Consider the following 17,355-nt stretch of genomic DNA (forward strand, 5'->3'; position numbering starts at 1 on the left):
AGCATCTTGTGAGCAAAAATTTTACTTTGTGAGCTACTGGCATTAAAGTTGAGAGCTACCGCATAAATTATTGTGCTCTGGGGCCATTTTTCCTAAGATAAAACTGTGTGAGCTGGAGGCTAAAAATCTGAGCTAGCTCACGCTAACTCAGCTTAAAGGGAACACTGTTCTGCACATGTACAAGGTAGACCTTTTTTAGAAGAAGAAGATATTAGATTTATATCCCGCCCTCCACTCCGAATCTCAGAGTCACAGAGTGGCTCACAATCCCCGAGTCTGTTGGGGGAGAGCGGGATATAAATTTGATAAATAAATAAATCTCCTTTACCTTCCTCCTCCACAACAGACGCCCTGTGAGGTGGGTGGGGCTGAGAGGGCTCTCACAGCAGCTGCCCCTTCAAGGACAACCTCTGCCAGAGCTATGGCTGAACCAAGGCCATTCCAGCAGGTGCAAGTGGAGGAGTGGGGAATCAAACCCTGTTCTCCCAGATAAGAGTCTGCACACTTAACCACTACACCAAACTGGCTCAAGAAGAAGCTGCCCACCTGCTCTGTGGTGACTGTACATCAGTAGTCTGATCAGTCAACCATGGGATGAGGCAGGATTAGGTTGGCATGATGGCATGTCTGGTCAAAAATCTCTGAAACAGTTCTGGAGAAATTAGAGGTGCGGCCAGTTCATGCCGAGCCAGTTGTCTGACCACAGTCTCAGTGTCCATCTAGTCTATCAGCTGGTCTCTCATACTAGCCAAGCAGAAGCCTTGGAAACCCCACGAGCAGAAAACTCTTCACTCCACAGTTGCCCCCAGGAACTGGAATTTCAGGGGCACATATATTGCTTCTGAATAGAGGTCTCCTTCAGCTACAGTGGCTATTATCTACTGACACCACTACAGAACCATAGAATCGTAGAGTTGGAAGACTGTTCACTGGAAGGTCAGATGCTGAAGCAGAAGCTCAAATACTTTGGCCACCAAATGAGAAGGGAGCACTCCCTGGAGAAGACCCTGATGCTAGGAAAGACAGAAGGCAAAAGAAGAAGGGGACTGCGAAAGATGAGATGGCTGGACAGTGTTACTGATGCAACAAGCACAAATTTGAGCAGACTTCGGAGGATGGTAGAAGACAGGAGGGCCTGGCGTGACTTTGTCCATGGGTTCGCAAAGAGTTGGAATTGACTGTGACTGAACAACAACAAATTACAAAGCAACCTGGAAATCCACAAAATTCATTGAGGACCAAATTCAGTACTGGCTAGAAGGCAGCCAAACAGGCATTTCCATAAAATCTTTTCTCAAAACTCAAAATATAACTGCTAATGCAATTAAATGAATACAGTTGCAACTGTGATTAAAATAGTCAGTTTTTCACCGATAAAAAGGTAAAGGTAGTCCCCTGTGCAAGGACCAGTCATTTCTGACTCAGGTGACATTGCTTTCACGTTTTCAGGGCAGACTTTTTTACGGGGTGGTTTGCCATTGCCTTCCCCAGTCATCTACACTTTCCCCCCAAGCAAGCTGGACACTCATCTTACCAGCCTCCGAAGGATGGAAGGCTGAGTCAACCTCGGGCCGGCTACCTGAACACAGCTTCCGCCAGGATTGAACTCAGGTCGTGAGCAGAGCTTAGGACTGCAGTACTGCAGCTTTACCACTCTGTGCCATGGGACTGCAATGATAGCCAGTAACACTGTATATACCCAGAATGTAACATCAGTATTTTTACAGATAGCCAGTATTTAACACTGAGCTTTAGGGTCTTTAAAAAATATATGTATTTGGTTTGAGTGATTGATTGATTGATAGGTTGATTGCTGCAGAATACACATAGCGCTACTGCTAGCTGCAATTCTATAGTGGGTTGAACATCCTTTTACAAGGCTGTCGTTTTAAAACAAGTATTGACTGTGTTTCTCAACTGGCAATCTGCACCACAATCCCTCACCCAACAGGACGGATGCAGGGTATTTGTAATTATCCTTTAAATGCTGGTTGAAATGCAGAAGTAACCAACTGCTGACAGCATTCAAGACGAGGAGGGAGATGGATGGTGTTAGAAGAGGTGGCACACTTTGCACACCATGGCATTTTCAAACTGACAACACGGGTGATTTTAATAGAGCTGGCAGCACATCTCCCAGCCAGCTGCATTCACTTCAAGCGCTGGAATATCAACTCCCAACAGTTCCTCCTCCTCTGGCCTTAGAACAAAACATGGCCTTTTATATTGTCCCTATTTACCTGGAAACTAGCTTTATTTTCTGGTAACTGGCCATAATAAAAAAGGAAACGCAGTGGCTCAGTGGTAGAGGACTTGTATGATATGCTAAATTTCTGTTATTCAGGCAGTAGCAGTTCAAGCAAAGAGGGTATCAGCTAGCAGGTCTTGGGAAAGAGCCAGCGTTTATAGTAGTTACCAGGGCTTTTTTGTAGCAGGAACTCCTTTGCATATTAGGCCACACACCTCTCATGTAGCCAATCCTCCAAGAGTTTTCAGGGCTCTTAGTACAGGGCTTAATGTAAGCTCCAGGGTGATTGGCTACATCAAGGGGCATGGCCTAATATGCAAAGGAGTTCCTGCTACAAAAAAAGCCCTGGTAGTTACAGTGTTGGGCTATAATCTAGGAGACCCAGGTTCAAATCTCTACTCCAAGGGTGTCAAACTCACTTGTTATGAGGGCCATTTTTTATACAAATGGGTCCTTGTCGGGCCAGGCCATGTGTGTCATAAAACATAATGACAGGTAGTGGAAATATAAACTTTATAAAGGACACAGGCAAACACAATTAAAGCTTTTTTTAAAAAAAAAACTTAAAATAAAATATGCTTTAAAGATTCTAGCAATATTTAAAAGACTCTTGCAGTATTTTTTTTATTTAACAGTTGTTGATAACTGAGGCCTCTTGCTCTGAATTATTGCATCAAAATCTGGAGACAATGTCTGTGCTGTAGCAAGCTTGAGTATGCTGTTCAGGTGTGTATCTGTAAGCTGCAAACTGGCTTTTCATTTATTGACATTTGTTACAGAAATTTCATGGTCGGTGTTCTGAGCTAGCACCCAGGGTAAACATAAAATGGCTAAGCTTTGCATACTTTTGTACATAAGTTGCTTTGTGTGCTGGTCATGAACATGTGAGGGCATCATGACACAGAATGAGGGCCATCAGGAAATCATTTGCATATTAGGCCACACCTTCTAACATGAAGCCAGCCAGAACTGCATTCCTGCGCATTCTTGCTCAAAAAAAACCCTGCACATGCCTAAATAGAAAAATTTTACTTCCCCCTTCCCCCAAGGAACGTCGCAGGACTCTAATAGTTGTTGTTATTATTGTTGTTATTATTTGATTAATCATCCTATCCCGGCTAGCACCAGGCTCAGGACATTAAAAAATTACAAACCCTGATGGCATCTTTAAAGTGCTCTTATTCAGTCATTGTAAGAGCCCCGTGGCGCAGAGTGGTAAAGCTGCAGTACTGCAGTCGAAGCCCTCTCTTCACTACCTGAGTTCGATCCCAGCGGAAGCTGGTTCAGGTAGCCGGCTCCAGGTTGACTCAGCCTTCCATCCTTCTGAGGTTGGTGAAATGAGTACCCAGCTTGCAGGGGGGAAAGTGTAGATGATGGGGGAAGGCAATGACAAACCACCCCATAAAAAGTCTGCCGTGAAAAAGTTGTGAAAGCAACATCACCCCAGAGTCTGAAATGACTGGTGCTTGCACAGGGGACCTTTCCTTTTCCTTTCCTATTCAGTCATTTCATCACATCAGGGGTGGGGGGATCCCCCCAAGAGGAGTGAAAAGGAAAAGGCTGCTGTCCTTATGCAAAGGCTTGGCGGAACATCTCTGCCTTACAGGCCTTGAAAAACTATAAAAGATCCCGCAAGGGCCCTGACATCTTCTGGCAGAGTGTTCCACCAAGTCAGGGCCAGGACGTTGATAAAGTTCACCCATTGCTCCTGTTTGGCTTATCTAGTCAGATTCAAGTTAAATTTGGTTGGTTCTACTTGGGAAATTGCATAAAACTGGAGTAATATAAATTTTTTGAATATTCTGGTAAAATAAAATATCAGTATTTTGAATATTCTGGTATAATAAAGCATGCTCGAGTCTTCCGACCATATCTGAGTGGCACATACAGAGATGTTTCTCTATCTAGTCTAGAAAGCAAGCTTTCCAGACTCGTGTCTATTTATTTCCTACCACTCTTCAGGGCCTAAACAAATGGTAGACCCAGTGATAATAGGGTTGCCAATCCCTAGGTGGGGGCAGGGGATCCCCCAGTTTGGAGACCCTCTCCCCACTTCAGAGTCATCAGGAAGCAGGGGGGGGGGGGGATGTCTGCTGGACACTTCATTTATTCCCTATGGAGACCGATTGTCAAGAATGCGGGTTCAATGACGAGTCGAAGTTGATACAAAGACTACGTTTATTGATAGACCGATACTTTAGCCAAAGGCATTTCTTGAGAGTAATGAAACTGATACATTGATACAAAACTTTTAAGGCATACTTCAAAGGGATTCCAAGGGAGGGGACTGCAGGGAAGCGTTCACACCTAAACTATCAGACTGTATACTTTCCCAGGACGTTTATCAGAACTTTGTCCTTGCTTTCGCCAGATGTCTCATCCTCCTTCCGGAGGATATATGGGAAGGTGCTGATTACTTTGTTCCCTTCACACTACTCTAAATTAACAGCCATAAAGCGGGAAAAGAAAAGGAAAAGAACAACAAACAAATGAACTGGGGTCCTTCATGACAATTCACAGACTAGATATAGGCAGGACCCTAAAGCAATCAATTGACAATAATGTTCAACCATGCTTGACACCGATTCCCATAGGGTATAATGGAGAATTGATCTGGGGTATCTGGGGCTCTGGGGAGGCTGTTTTTTTGAGGTAGAGGCACAAATTTGCAGCATAGCATCTGATACCTCTCTTCAAAACAACCTCCAAGTTTCAAAAGTATTGGACCAGGGGGTCCAATTCATAAGCCCCAAAAGAAGATGCCCCTATCCTTCATTATTTCCAATGGAGGGAAGGCACTGAAAAGGTGTGCGGTCCCTTAAATTTGATGGCCAGAACTCTCTTTGGAGTTCAGTTATGCTTGTCACACCCTTGCTTCTGGCTCCACCCCCAATGTCTCCTGGCTCCACCCCCAAAGTCTCCAGATATTTTTTGAATTGGACTTGGCAACCCTATTGTGTATTATTTCCTTCCACACTTCAGGGGCTAAGCAAACGTTAGACCCAGTGATAATGGCATTCCAACCAACCTCATCACTTCTGGCAGCTTGGTGTTGCTGCTGCTGCTGCTTTTTGCAACACCGAAAACAACAAATAGAATCCCAGTCTGGAATCCCTCCCCTTTTTATTACCCCCAGGTTTCTAATTGTCCATGTAATGGATGCTTCTCTGGTGGCAATTTGAATACAGAAAACACTTGGTTGCTCTGAATTAATATTGCAATGTATTAATATTACACTGAAACCAATGAGCCAAAGATCCCGGTGATTGCAATAAAACATTACCACTTATTACCAGCTGTAATGAAAGTAAATGTGCCAAGGTCTATTACACAGCAAGCAGAGTCAATACTGGAACTCCCCCCTCCCCCTTTTTACCAAACTGATAAACAAACTGTTTTAAGATTACGGTCATCCAATAGTTTTCTCTTTTTTGTCATTTGATTAAATGGCAGTTAGCCAACTGGTCTCCAGGGTGTGATGGGCCAGCAGGGATCTCTTCCCTTTCCTTATCCCCTTTTTGATTTTGCTTCTCCTTTGCGAAACTGAAAAGTGCGCCCAGGGGTGGAATTCTAGCAGGAGCTCCTTTGCATATTAGACCACACACCCCTGATGTAGCCAATCCTCCAAGAGCTTACAAAAAAGAGCCTTGTAAGCTCTTGGACGATTGGTTACATCAGGGGGGGGACCTAATATGCAAAGGAGCTCCTGCTAGAATTCCACCCCTGGGTGCACCGTTTCCTGTTTCCTTACACGTGGTCCTTCAAATAGCCTGGTCCCCAGATCTTTTCCAACTTTAAAGGTCATAACCAGCTATCTGGATTGAGCCCTGAGACAAATAGGTAGCCAATATAAATCCTTCAGCACAAACACAGTATGTTTTCTGCAAACAAAGAGCCTTCCCCAAATGCTCGCTGAGCTTCAGTTCAATTCAGGTGCTTGGGGTTCCCTCCCCCATGTGCACATGCCACTTCATAAGAACATAAGAGAAGCCATGTTGGATCAGGCCAACGGCCCATCCACTCCAACACTCTGGGTCACACAGTGGCCAACCCCCCCCCCCCCCCAGGTGCCATCAGGAGGTCCACCAGTAGGGCCAGGACACTAGAAGGCCTTCCACTGTTGCCCCCCGCCAAGCACCATGAATACAGAGCATCACTGCCCCAGACAGAGAGTTCCAGCAATAAGCTGTGGCTAATAGCCACTGCTGGACCTCTGCTCCATATGTTGATCCCCTCTTAAAGCTATGCTTGTAGTTGCCGCCACCTCCTGTGGCAGTGAATTCCACGTGTTAATCACCCTTTGGGTGAAGAAGTACTTCCTTTTATCTGTTCTAACCCGACTGCTCAGCAATCTCATTGAATGTCCATGAATTCTCATATTGTGAGAAAGGGAGAAAAGCACTTCTTTCTCTACCTTCTCAATCCCAGGTGGGGTTGGGCACCACCTCCAGTGCATCTGTATAATCTGGAAGTGCACCTGCATGATCTAGAAGTGACTTGTGTTGCTTCTGGATGATGTGAGCACATCTGGGGTGGCATCAACATGCTTGCTTCTCTTCCAGATGATGCAGACACACTGGGCAGCCCAGAATAATAATAAAGATGATCTTGGATTTATATCCCGCCTTATACGTCACCCCAGAGTCAGAAACGACTACACAGAGGACCTTTCCTTTCCTATACTCTGAATCTCAGAGTCTCAGAGAGGTCACAATCTCCTTCACTTTCTCCCCCACAACAGACACCCTGTGAGTTCTCACAGAAGCTGCCCTTTCAAGGACAACTCTTGTGATAGCTATGGCTGACACAAGACCATTCCAGCAGGTGCACGTGGAGGAGTGGGAAATCAAACCCGGTTCTCCCAGATAAGAGTCCACGTACTTAACCACTACACCAAACTGGCTCTCAAGAAGTTATGTGTGTTTGTCACCGGGGAGGGGGAGGGGGGCTGAAACTCTTAATTTTTGGCAGGCTTAGTTCGGGGATTAGTCCAAGGGTTCAGTTCAGGGCTGTTCAGTTCATGAACCCGAAACCAAACTGGGCTTTCCTAGTTTGTGCCCATCCCTGTAAATGAGGCATATCTGAATCAAGACATTTCAGGGGGTGGGGGGGGGACGGATGGACTTTTTTTTTTCTTTGCTGTTGTTAGCCTAGAGCTCAGAATAGTGTGGCCTTGATTGACTCGAAGTAAAAAAGTGCTGGGCCAGTATTAGTAGATCACACACATGTGAAATGTGCATAATTAAGAAGATAATAGCTGTAATCATTGGCATAGTAAAGGTCACTGGGTCTGTCATTATTACTAGTTCACTTCTCCCTCATTTCCTCTCTTCCACTGTTGACAGGTCCACTTTTTGTCTGGAACATTCCACTCTCAGTCACAAGGCATCCCAAATACATTTCCTTTTTGCAAAAAATATATATAATTTATTCACAAAGGGGGAAAGCATTCAATAGCACCGTCTTTTGTCAACAATTCCAAATATCAGATTAAAAGAATAAAAGCTCCCTATACAACATTATCTGGAATTACATCATTCAAAGTTAAATATTCTACCCCTGGATGCCACAATGCAACAGATTTTTCCTGTTGTTTCACATAGTGGGCATTAAAAGTGTGTCTGGTACATTTACCGAATAGATTTCCAGTGCACTTGCAGCGTAACTAAATCTCACGTGTTGAATATGTTTTGTTTTTGTTTTTGTTCTTCTTAATTTCACCAGAACAGGGGAGAGTGGATGTTTTTTGCTGTACTTCATTTTAGGTTTGTGAGGGAGGGGGCATAGTCTGTCATGCTCTGTTGCGTTCAGTCACCTGACACGCACCTCAATGACCTCAGTTCAAGAACCTTCTGCCAGGGCTTTTTTTTTTGTAGCAGGAACTTCTTTGCATATTAGGCCACACACACCAGATGTAGCCAATCCTCCAAGAGCTTACAATGCTCTTAGTACAGGGCCAACTGTAAGCTCCAGGAGGATTGGCTACATCAGGGGGGTGTGGCCTAATATGCAAAGGAGTTCCTGCTACAAAAAAGCCCTGATTTTATATAAAACAAGACACACACTTTTTTTTTTTTTAAATCACAACAAGATGGCAAGAGTTGGAGGTTACAAGGATAGCAGCATTGTCCCTAGCATTTGATCAAGCCCAAGGGCCTTCTGGGAAAGAAAAGTCTTCCCTTGAGATTGGCAGAGATGGCACGAACCTCACCACTGGGGGAACCCCTCAAACTGAGAGAGGTGGGTTTCCATTCCCAGGCAACTCAGTTTGACCAGCCTTATTACTGCTTAGCTTCGACGATGAAATAACATCGGACGCTTCTGGTCCAATCTCTAGAATCTATTGAGTTAATTCAGTTGTCAGACGGTAATGTGACTTTTGATCAATCCCTACAGGTCGTTTACCTGGCAGGCAAAAAAAAAAAGGCAGCGACACAAAAGCTATTTGATCTTGAAGTCCCAAGGAGATTATCCATGTCAGTGCCCATAAGGCAAGATCAGCGGGGCAACATCATACGGATGAAAGAAGGAGGGGGGGGGGATTTCACTTAGCATTTTGAGCAACGGCAGGGGCTGTTTGTGGCTGTGTTTCCAGAACACAGATGGCACCAGACACTGCCGATGCCAACATTCCCAGTTGCCAGTGGAATTTGCCTGGAGCAAAAATCCAGGATAAAACTGAGAGCTTCCTGCTTAGGCAAAACGTCAGAAGCACCTCCAAATAAGAGAAAGAGCTTTGACTGAACAAGCAAGAGTGAAGGGACTAGCCCAGAGGCACTTAAGTGCAGTTTCAGAACCTCTGGGCCTGCTTGCTGAACTCCCAGAGCCACAAATTGAGTATGAGAGCATCCAGGGAGCTGAAGACCAGCACTTCCAAATGCTTTGGTGTTAAGACATTTTATGTATTTATTATTTATTTATTATAGTTATTTATGTCTACAGCCCTAAGACCAGGGCTTTTTTTGAGCAAGAACTCAGTTCCGGCTGGCTTAGTGTGGCCTAATATGCAAATGAGTTCCTGCTGGGCTTTTCCCACAAAAAAATCACTGTGCGAAAAAATGATGATATCAGGGAGTATGGTCTAACATGTGAATGAGTTCCTGTTGGGCTTTTTCTACAAAAAAAGCCCTGTGCAAAACAATGGTGATGTCAGGGGGTGTGGCTTAATATGCAAATGAGTTCCTGTTGGGGTTTTCTGCAAAAAAGCCCTGCGCAAAACAATGGTGATATAGGGGGTGTGGTCTAATATGCAAATGAGTTCCAGCTGGGCTTTTCCTGCAAGGAATCCTTTCAAAAAAGGTGATGTCAGGGGGTGTGGCCTAAATATGTGAATGAGTTTCTGCTGGACTTTTCCTACAAAAAAGCCTTGTGCAAAACAATGGTGATGTCGGGGTGTGTGGCCTAATATGCAAATGAGTTCCTGCTCATCTTTTTCCTGCCTGAGACCATTTCCACAGTATGAAATTCCCTACATTGATGTTTTCAAAACTGTAATGTGTGAAATTGTTTGTCTGTGTATTATGTTTGCAGGTGCAAACCTGAAGGTTTTTTTCCTTCTTACCCTGCAGTTTCATAACAAGCTAAAACTGGGGATTTCCAAAATGTGGGGTGAGAAGGGGGAAAGTCCAGGTTTTAGAAGCTCACGGTTTTAACCATATCAGTCCCTTGGCTCTATTATCTGGAGGTGTCCCTTTACTTTCATATCACACATACTCGCAAAATTGTAACATGCCAGTGCCTCTCTAACACAACAATAATCACTGGATAATTAGTTGCCAAGGGTAAAAGCTAAGAAACTCCACTTTACTTCTCCCAAAATTGAAAAAAGAGTAGGGGGGGGGGGATCACTGTATATTGTAGTGGCAATTCTAGAGGATGCCCAAGAAAAGGCTCAGGTTGTTCTTACCAATCTACAAGAAGGGCCAGAAATTGTTGGGCTGACCACAATTGTCGCACAGGCTGATATCAGAGTTGTCCTCATTTCTACCACAAACTTACTACAAACACTCTGAGTGGAAACTGCTATCAAAACAATATTGTTGTAATTGACACAAACAACCAGGTCTCCACTGGGGAATCAGAAGTTCTGCTGGACAGGAACACCATCTGGTCCCAACCACTTATTTTAAAATAAAAAAACCACTTGAAAGGCACCAGGAAAGGTATCACCAGATGCCACAGGTCCTATGTCCTGATTCGGCAAATAGGTATAGGGGCTTAGCTGGCGACTGTATTGACATTCATCTCCATATGTCACACGTTCTCTCTACGAGACACTAAAGCAGGGGTCCAAAACCTAAAGCAGGGCACTTTGACATCCAACCTGAAGAAAATTATCAAGAAATGTAGGGAGGGATGGTGGCTCAGTGGTAGAGCATCTGCTTGGTTCAATCCCCGACATCTCCAACTAAAAAAGGGTCCAAACAAGCAGGTGTGAAAAACTTCAGCTTGAGACCCTGGAGAGCCACTGCCAGTCTGAGTAGACAATACTGACTTTAGTATAAGGCAATTCAGTATAAGGCAATTTCATATGTTCGTAGGTTCATGTCACCATGAGTTGGTTGTTCACACAGGGCAGGGGTGGAATTCTAGCAGGAGCTCCTTTGCATATTAGGCCACACACTCCTGATGTAGCTAATCCTCCAAGTGCTTACAAAAAAGAGTCTTATGAAACTTTAAAATGTATGTATACCCCCAAATGGAATGAAATCCTTCACTGTAGGAATCCTCCCTCCCATGGGTTAAAAGCAGAGCCACTGGGCACAGAAACACCAGTTAGGGTTATCCTGTTGGACTGCATGCCTGGCTAACTGTACTGGTTGGCTAACATCTCTGTCAGACATACAGCAGCTGCAGTCACAGTGTCCCTTTGCTGTCTTTCCACTCCACAAGAAATGTCAAGTCAGAATGTTTCCAGCTGCTAGTGGATAAAATAATTCTGATCGGATTGAAAGCATTTACGCTCATTATAATATTTACAAATGGACATATCTTGGGTGGGATCTGGACTAGTAAATTTTGGACAGGACTATGAATCTGTATTTCCAAGGACAATAAAGTGCCTGATAGATGGAAAAAGAAAAAAATAGACTGAAATTTGTCACAGTGTGTGCTGTGGGGTCTGTGGGTATTTGAAGACCATCATATTTGCAAAAGGAAATTTTTCACCCTGTACATTTTCAAGAAGTGAGCATTCAGCAGTCATTTCTGTTAGACAAAGTTCTATGGATGCCAGCCTCCAAGCAGAACCTGGGGATCCCCCAGAATTACAGCTCAGTTCCAGACTATAAGCAATATGAGATAATCACCGGAAGCAATAAAACTTTCACGCAAAGCATGTAAATATGCATTTTTAGTGAAGTAAAACAAAAATAAGAAACACTGAACATTCTTGAAATGTTTCCCACAAAGTCTCTCAACAGTTACACAGAATGATAGCCTCTTCAAATAGGACTTAATGAAGACGTGGGTGAAGTCTTTAATTTCTTAGTGTTCCATTCGTGATGGTACAGAGAGAATAAGGAACCGCTTTTAAAAGGACTCCTCACGGTTTCAATAGTTCTTCCTCAGCCTCTTTCTCCCGACACTACATGGAGCCACAGCTCTATTCTTTACAACATGGATCCACGCATGCTCTAATGTGCTGCTATGCATGCTTTTCTTCATTTGTAGGACTTCCTGAAGTCCAATGCAGGTGTGACTGCAGTTCTCGAACTGGTGTGGCTGCAACTGGACTGCTGCTTCTGTCCACTTTCAGAGTGAATCCTTCTTCAGGCAGCTCACCAAGGGATACGATTTCGATTTGGCGCTGCTCTGTCTATCTCCAAAGGATCAAGCACGACTCCACACTTCTATTTGTCCTTGGCTTCTCTTGAAAGGGCCTGTTTTTTGAGGTAGAGGCACCACATTTTCAGCATAGCATCTGGTTCCTCTACTCAAACCTCCCCCCCCAAAAAACCCCCCAAGTTTCAAAAAGATTGGACCAGGGGGTCCAATTCTATGAGCCCCCAAAGAAAGTGCCCCCACCCCCATTATTTCCAATAGAGGAAAGGCATTTAAAAGGAGTACAGTCCCTTTAAACGTGATGCCCAGAACTCCCTTTGGAGCTCAACCGTGCTTGTCACAACCTTGCTCCTGGCTCCACCCCCAAAGTCTCCCGGCTCCACCCCCAAAGTCCCCAGATATTTCCTGAGTCGGACCTGGCAACCCTACCATATCTTCAGGAGTTTCCCAGCCTGGACCTGGCAACTTTACTTTCCCTCCATCCCCTCCAGGTTGCCTGGGGAGGGGAGGAAACTGGCAACCCTAAAGCTCGCTTATGTCCAGGGGTCGCGTTGTAGAAAAATAGGTGGTGGAGCTCATCCGGGGATTGTTAGGCAGCTGTACTTACTATTCAATGGACAAGGTGGGGAGGAGACGGGGGAACCCTCAGAAAGGCTCAGGAGCTGTGCTCCTGTGAGCTCCTGCTGAATCCGAGGCCTGCTTATGTCAGTGCTTGCGTCCCAGCTACTGCTTTGGGTGACCCCACACCACTGCAAATCAACCCCTTTCCTAGAAAATCTCCACAGCAGTGGAAGACTGCAAATCTCCTTTTCTCGGAGACAGGTTCTTCCAAAGACAAATGGAGAATGAGAGAAGCAAGCGCTGTCCTAGGCAACCTGTCAAAACCCAGCCCAATACAAATGTTAAGATACGGTTGGTAGCTTGCGAAAGATGTTGTGGTTGGGGTGTGTGGGTGTGTATGTTTTACTGATGTAAAGCGCCACACAAGAAGAACTTCAGTACACTCTTCAGCTATATCAAGTTTGCTCTTTTTCAGTGCTTCACCAATGCTCACCTGAAGTTTTGGAGGGACGGTGGCTCAGTGGTAGAGCATCTGCTTGGTAAGCAGAAGGACCAGGTTCAATCCCCGGCATCTCCAACTTAAAGGGTCCAAGCAAAGAGGCATGAAAAACCTCAGCTTGAGACCCTGGAGAGCTGCTGTCAGTCTGAGTAGACAATACTGACTTTGCTGGACCAAGGGTCTGATTCAGTATAAGGCAGCTTCATATGTTCATATATTCATCATATGAAGTTGATGGCAAATGGAACATAGGTGCTGTGCTCTGCACAAAAGGTCTGAATAAATAAAATTAAAAATGAACCTCCTGAAGATACCACCTCACTCTGAGATCAGACCAGGCCTTATTTTGGGCAGGAACTCACAGGAGCAGAGCTCTGGAACCCCTAAATTTTATTGTGCTTTCTTTCTCCCAAATACTTGCTTCTGGGCTCCATTGTTCAAACACCCTGTGAGAATTTTGCTGAACTCTAAGATTTGACAAACTTTCTTATGTTTCCCTCCCCACAAAACAATGGGAAAATAACCAAAACATATAAAGCAGACAGATGGACATTTTCATCATGCCACTGGGGCCACAGAGGAGAAAGGAATTTAAAATGCATGAGGGGAGTAAGGTTTTATGATGGCATTTATAATTCAAGAAGCGCTTTCAGTTAGATGCTGAGCTGATATAATAAGAGCCCCATGGCACAGAGTGTTAAAGTTGCAGTACTGCAGTCCTAAGCTCTGCTCACGACCTGAGTTCGATCCCCAGTGGAAGCTGGGTTTTCAGGTAGCCGGCTCGAGGTTGACTCAGCCTTCCATCCTTCCCAGGTCGGTAAAATGAGTACCCAGCTTGCTGGGGGGAAAGCGCAGATGACCAGGGAAGGCAATGGCAAACCACCCCATAAAAAATCTTCCGTGAAAACATTGTGAAAGAAACATCACCCCAGAGTTGGAAACGACTGGTGCTTGCACAGGGGACCTTTCCTTTCCTGGTATAATTGAGTGCACCTTCTGGTGGTGTCAGGGGTGTGTGGCATAGGCAAATGAGTTGTGCTAATGAACTCCGGCACCTCTTTTTCTACAAGATGACCCCTGGGTCAGACAGATGATAATCCCTTACCAGGCCAGAAGGAAACTGTCTCCCTACCTCAAGAGGCGAGATGCTGGCAGAAAAGAGGAGAGGTCTCATCTGACAACACTAGAGAGAACCAGTAGCACCAACAGCTGTTCCCTAGTAAGCCTGGAAGGGGGAGAGAGTCTGATTCAGGGAGGTGGGGCCCACTGCAGTATAGAAGTAAGGGTAGAATTCTAGCAGGAGCTCCTTTACATTTTAGGCCACACGCCCCTGATGTAGCTAATCCTCCAAGAGCTTACAAGGCTCTTTTTTCTAAGCTCTTGGAGGACTGGCTACATCGAGGGGGGGTGGCCTAATATGCAAAGGAGCTCCTGCTAGAATTCCACCCCTGTATAGAAGGAACTCCCTGTTTTATGGCTTGGCTGATGGAAGGGGGGAAAGGCAGTCAAAGCCAGTTGTCCTGAAGACAGCAGCTGTTCTGTTGGATAGGAGGATTGCAGCCCAGACTGGAGACCCACAGATGGCAACAGGAAGGTTGTTGTTCAGTCGCACAGTCGATTCTGACTCTTTGCGACCCCATGGACAAAGTCGCGTCAGGCCCTCCTGTCTTCCACCATCTTCCGAAGTCTGCTCAAATTCATGTTGGTTACATCAGTAACGCTGCCAGCCATCTCATCTTCTGCCATCCCCTTCTTCTTTTGCCTTCTGTCTTTCCCAGCATCAGGCCCTTCTCCAGTGAGTGCTCCCTTCTCATTTGGTGGCCAAACGATTTGAGCTTCAGCTTCAGCATCTGACCTTCCAGGGAACAGCCTGGGTTGATTTCCCTTAGGACTGACTGACTGGATCTTCTTGCAGTCCAAGGGACTCTCAAGATTCTTCTCCAGCACCACAGCTGGAAAGCATCTATTCTTCTGCCTTCCTTATGGTCCAGCTCTCACAGCGATACATTACTATTGGGAATAACATCGCTTTGACTATACGGACTTTTGTTGGCAGGGTGATGTCTCTACTTTTTATTATACTGCCCAGGTTCGCCATAGCTGTCCTCCCAAGGAGAAAATGTCTTTTAATTTCATGGCTACAGTCACCATCTGAAGTGATCTTGGATCACAGAAATGTGAAGGCTGTCACTATTTCCATGTCTTCCCCTTCTATTTGCCAAGGTGTGATGGGGCTGGATGCCATGATCTTAGTTTTTTTGATGCTGAGTTTCAAGCCTACTTTTGTGCTCTCCCTCTTCCTCCCTCAACAAGAGGTTCTTTAGGTCCTCCTCACTTTCTGTCATTAGAGTGGTATCATCTACATCTGAGGTTGTTGATGTTTTTTCCCGGCAATCTTAATTCTGGCTTCTGCTTCATCCAGGCCAGCATTCCGCATGATGTACTCTGCATATAAATTAAATAAGCAGGGTGACAATATACATCCTCGTCGAACTCCTTTTCCTATTCTAAACCAATCAGTTGTTCCATATCCCATTCTGACAGTTGCTTCTTGACCCTATACAGGTTTCTCAGGAGACATGTGAGGTGGTCTGGTACTCCTATCTCTTTAAGAACTTGCCAGTTTGTTGTGATCCACACAATTAAAGGCTTTAGCGTAGTCAGTGAAACAGAAATAGATGTTTTTCTGATACTCCCATGCTTTCTCCATAATCCAGCGAATGTTGGCAATTTGATCTCTAGTTCCTCTACCTCTGCGAAACCCAGTTTGAACTTCTGGTAGTTCTCGATCTACATACTGCTGAAGCCTAGCTTGTAGGATCTTTAACATGACCTTGCTGGCATGTGAAATGAGTGCAATGGTATGATAGTTTGAACATTCCTTGGCATTACCCCTCTTTGGGATTGGAATATAAACTGACCTTTTCCAATCACGTGGCCACTGTTGCGTTTCCCAGATTTGTTGACATAATGTGTGCATCACTTTAACAGCATCATCTTTTAGGACTTTGAATAGCTCAACTGGGATACCGTTATCTCCGCTCGCTTTGTTAGTAATGCTTTCTAAGGCCCATTTCACAGTCCAGGATGTCTGGCTCAAGGTCAGCGATTTCACTGTCATGTTTGTCAAGGACATTGAGATTCTTCTTGTATAATTCTTCTATGTATTCTTGCCACCTCTTCCTGATCTCGTCTGCTTCTGTTAGGTCCCTACTGTTTTTGTTCTTTATCATGGCCATCTTTAAACAAAATGTACCCTTGATTTCTCCAATTTTCTTGAAAAGATCTCTTGTCCTTCCCATTCTATTATTTTTCTCTATTGCTTTGCATTGTTCCTTCAGGAAGGCCTCCTTATCTCTCCTTGCTGTTCTTTGAAAATCTGCATTCAGTTGGGTGAATTTTTGTTTTTCACCTTTGCCTTTTGCTTTCCTTCTTTCCTCAGCTATTTGTAAAGACTCATCAGACAGCCAGTTTGCTTTCTTGCATTTCTTTTTCTTTGGGATGGTGCTGATTGCTGCCTTCTGTACGTCATGAACTTCGGTCCATAGTTCTTCTGGCATTCTGTCTATCAACTCTAGTTCCTTGAACCTATTCTTCATAAGGGATGTGATCAAGGTCAAACCTGTATGGACTAATGGCTTCCCCAGTTTTCTTCAGTTTAAGCCTGAATTTTGCAATGAGTAGCTCATGATCTGAGCCGCAGTCAGCTCCAGGTCTTGTTTTTGCTGACTGTAAGGAGCTTCTCCATCTTTGACTGCAGAGTATATAATCAATCTGATTTCTGTATTGCCCAACAGCAGGATACCCCTCTAAAGGATGCAGAAGGGGCCACAACAAAAACCCACCCAAACCCATTGTAGTATCTGAGTAATATTAACAGCTAGATCAAAGGTGTCAAACTCATTTGTTATAAGGGCTGGATTTAACATAAATGAGACTTTGTCAGGCCAGGCCATGTGTGTCTTAAAATGTAATGCCAGGTAGCAGAGATATAAACTTTATAAAGGACACAAACAGATACAATGAACGTTTTTTTTTTAAAAAAAAACCCTTTTGCTCTAAACTGCAGAATATGGGTTTCTCTTCTGAATTCGTTTTGCAAATTGGTTATGATCAAGCAATATCAACGATCTAACAAAGATTAAGATAGAGTGCCAAAGAGATATCAATAATACCCCAAATTTCCTAATTCCAGAGAAGCTAAAATATGTTGTTGCCCCGGCATCCTACTTCCCCATTCTAGAAGTACCCAGTCGATGGAGGG

The 17,355-nt window shown here is 44.6% G+C and overlaps 1 protein-coding gene across 1 annotated transcript in view; it reads right to left on the bottom strand.

Moving 5' to 3' along the window:
- Positions 1-17,355, bottom strand: part of SHISA9 (shisa family member 9) — a 459,802-nt gene that overhangs the window by 186,307 nt on the left and 256,140 nt on the right.

This window comes from Heteronotia binoei, chromosome 20, assembly GCF_032191835.1.
Source record: "Heteronotia binoei isolate CCM8104 ecotype False Entrance Well chromosome 20, APGP_CSIRO_Hbin_v1, whole genome shotgun sequence".
Classification (NCBI taxonomy): Eukaryota; Metazoa; Chordata; class Lepidosauria; order Squamata; family Gekkonidae; genus Heteronotia; species Heteronotia binoei.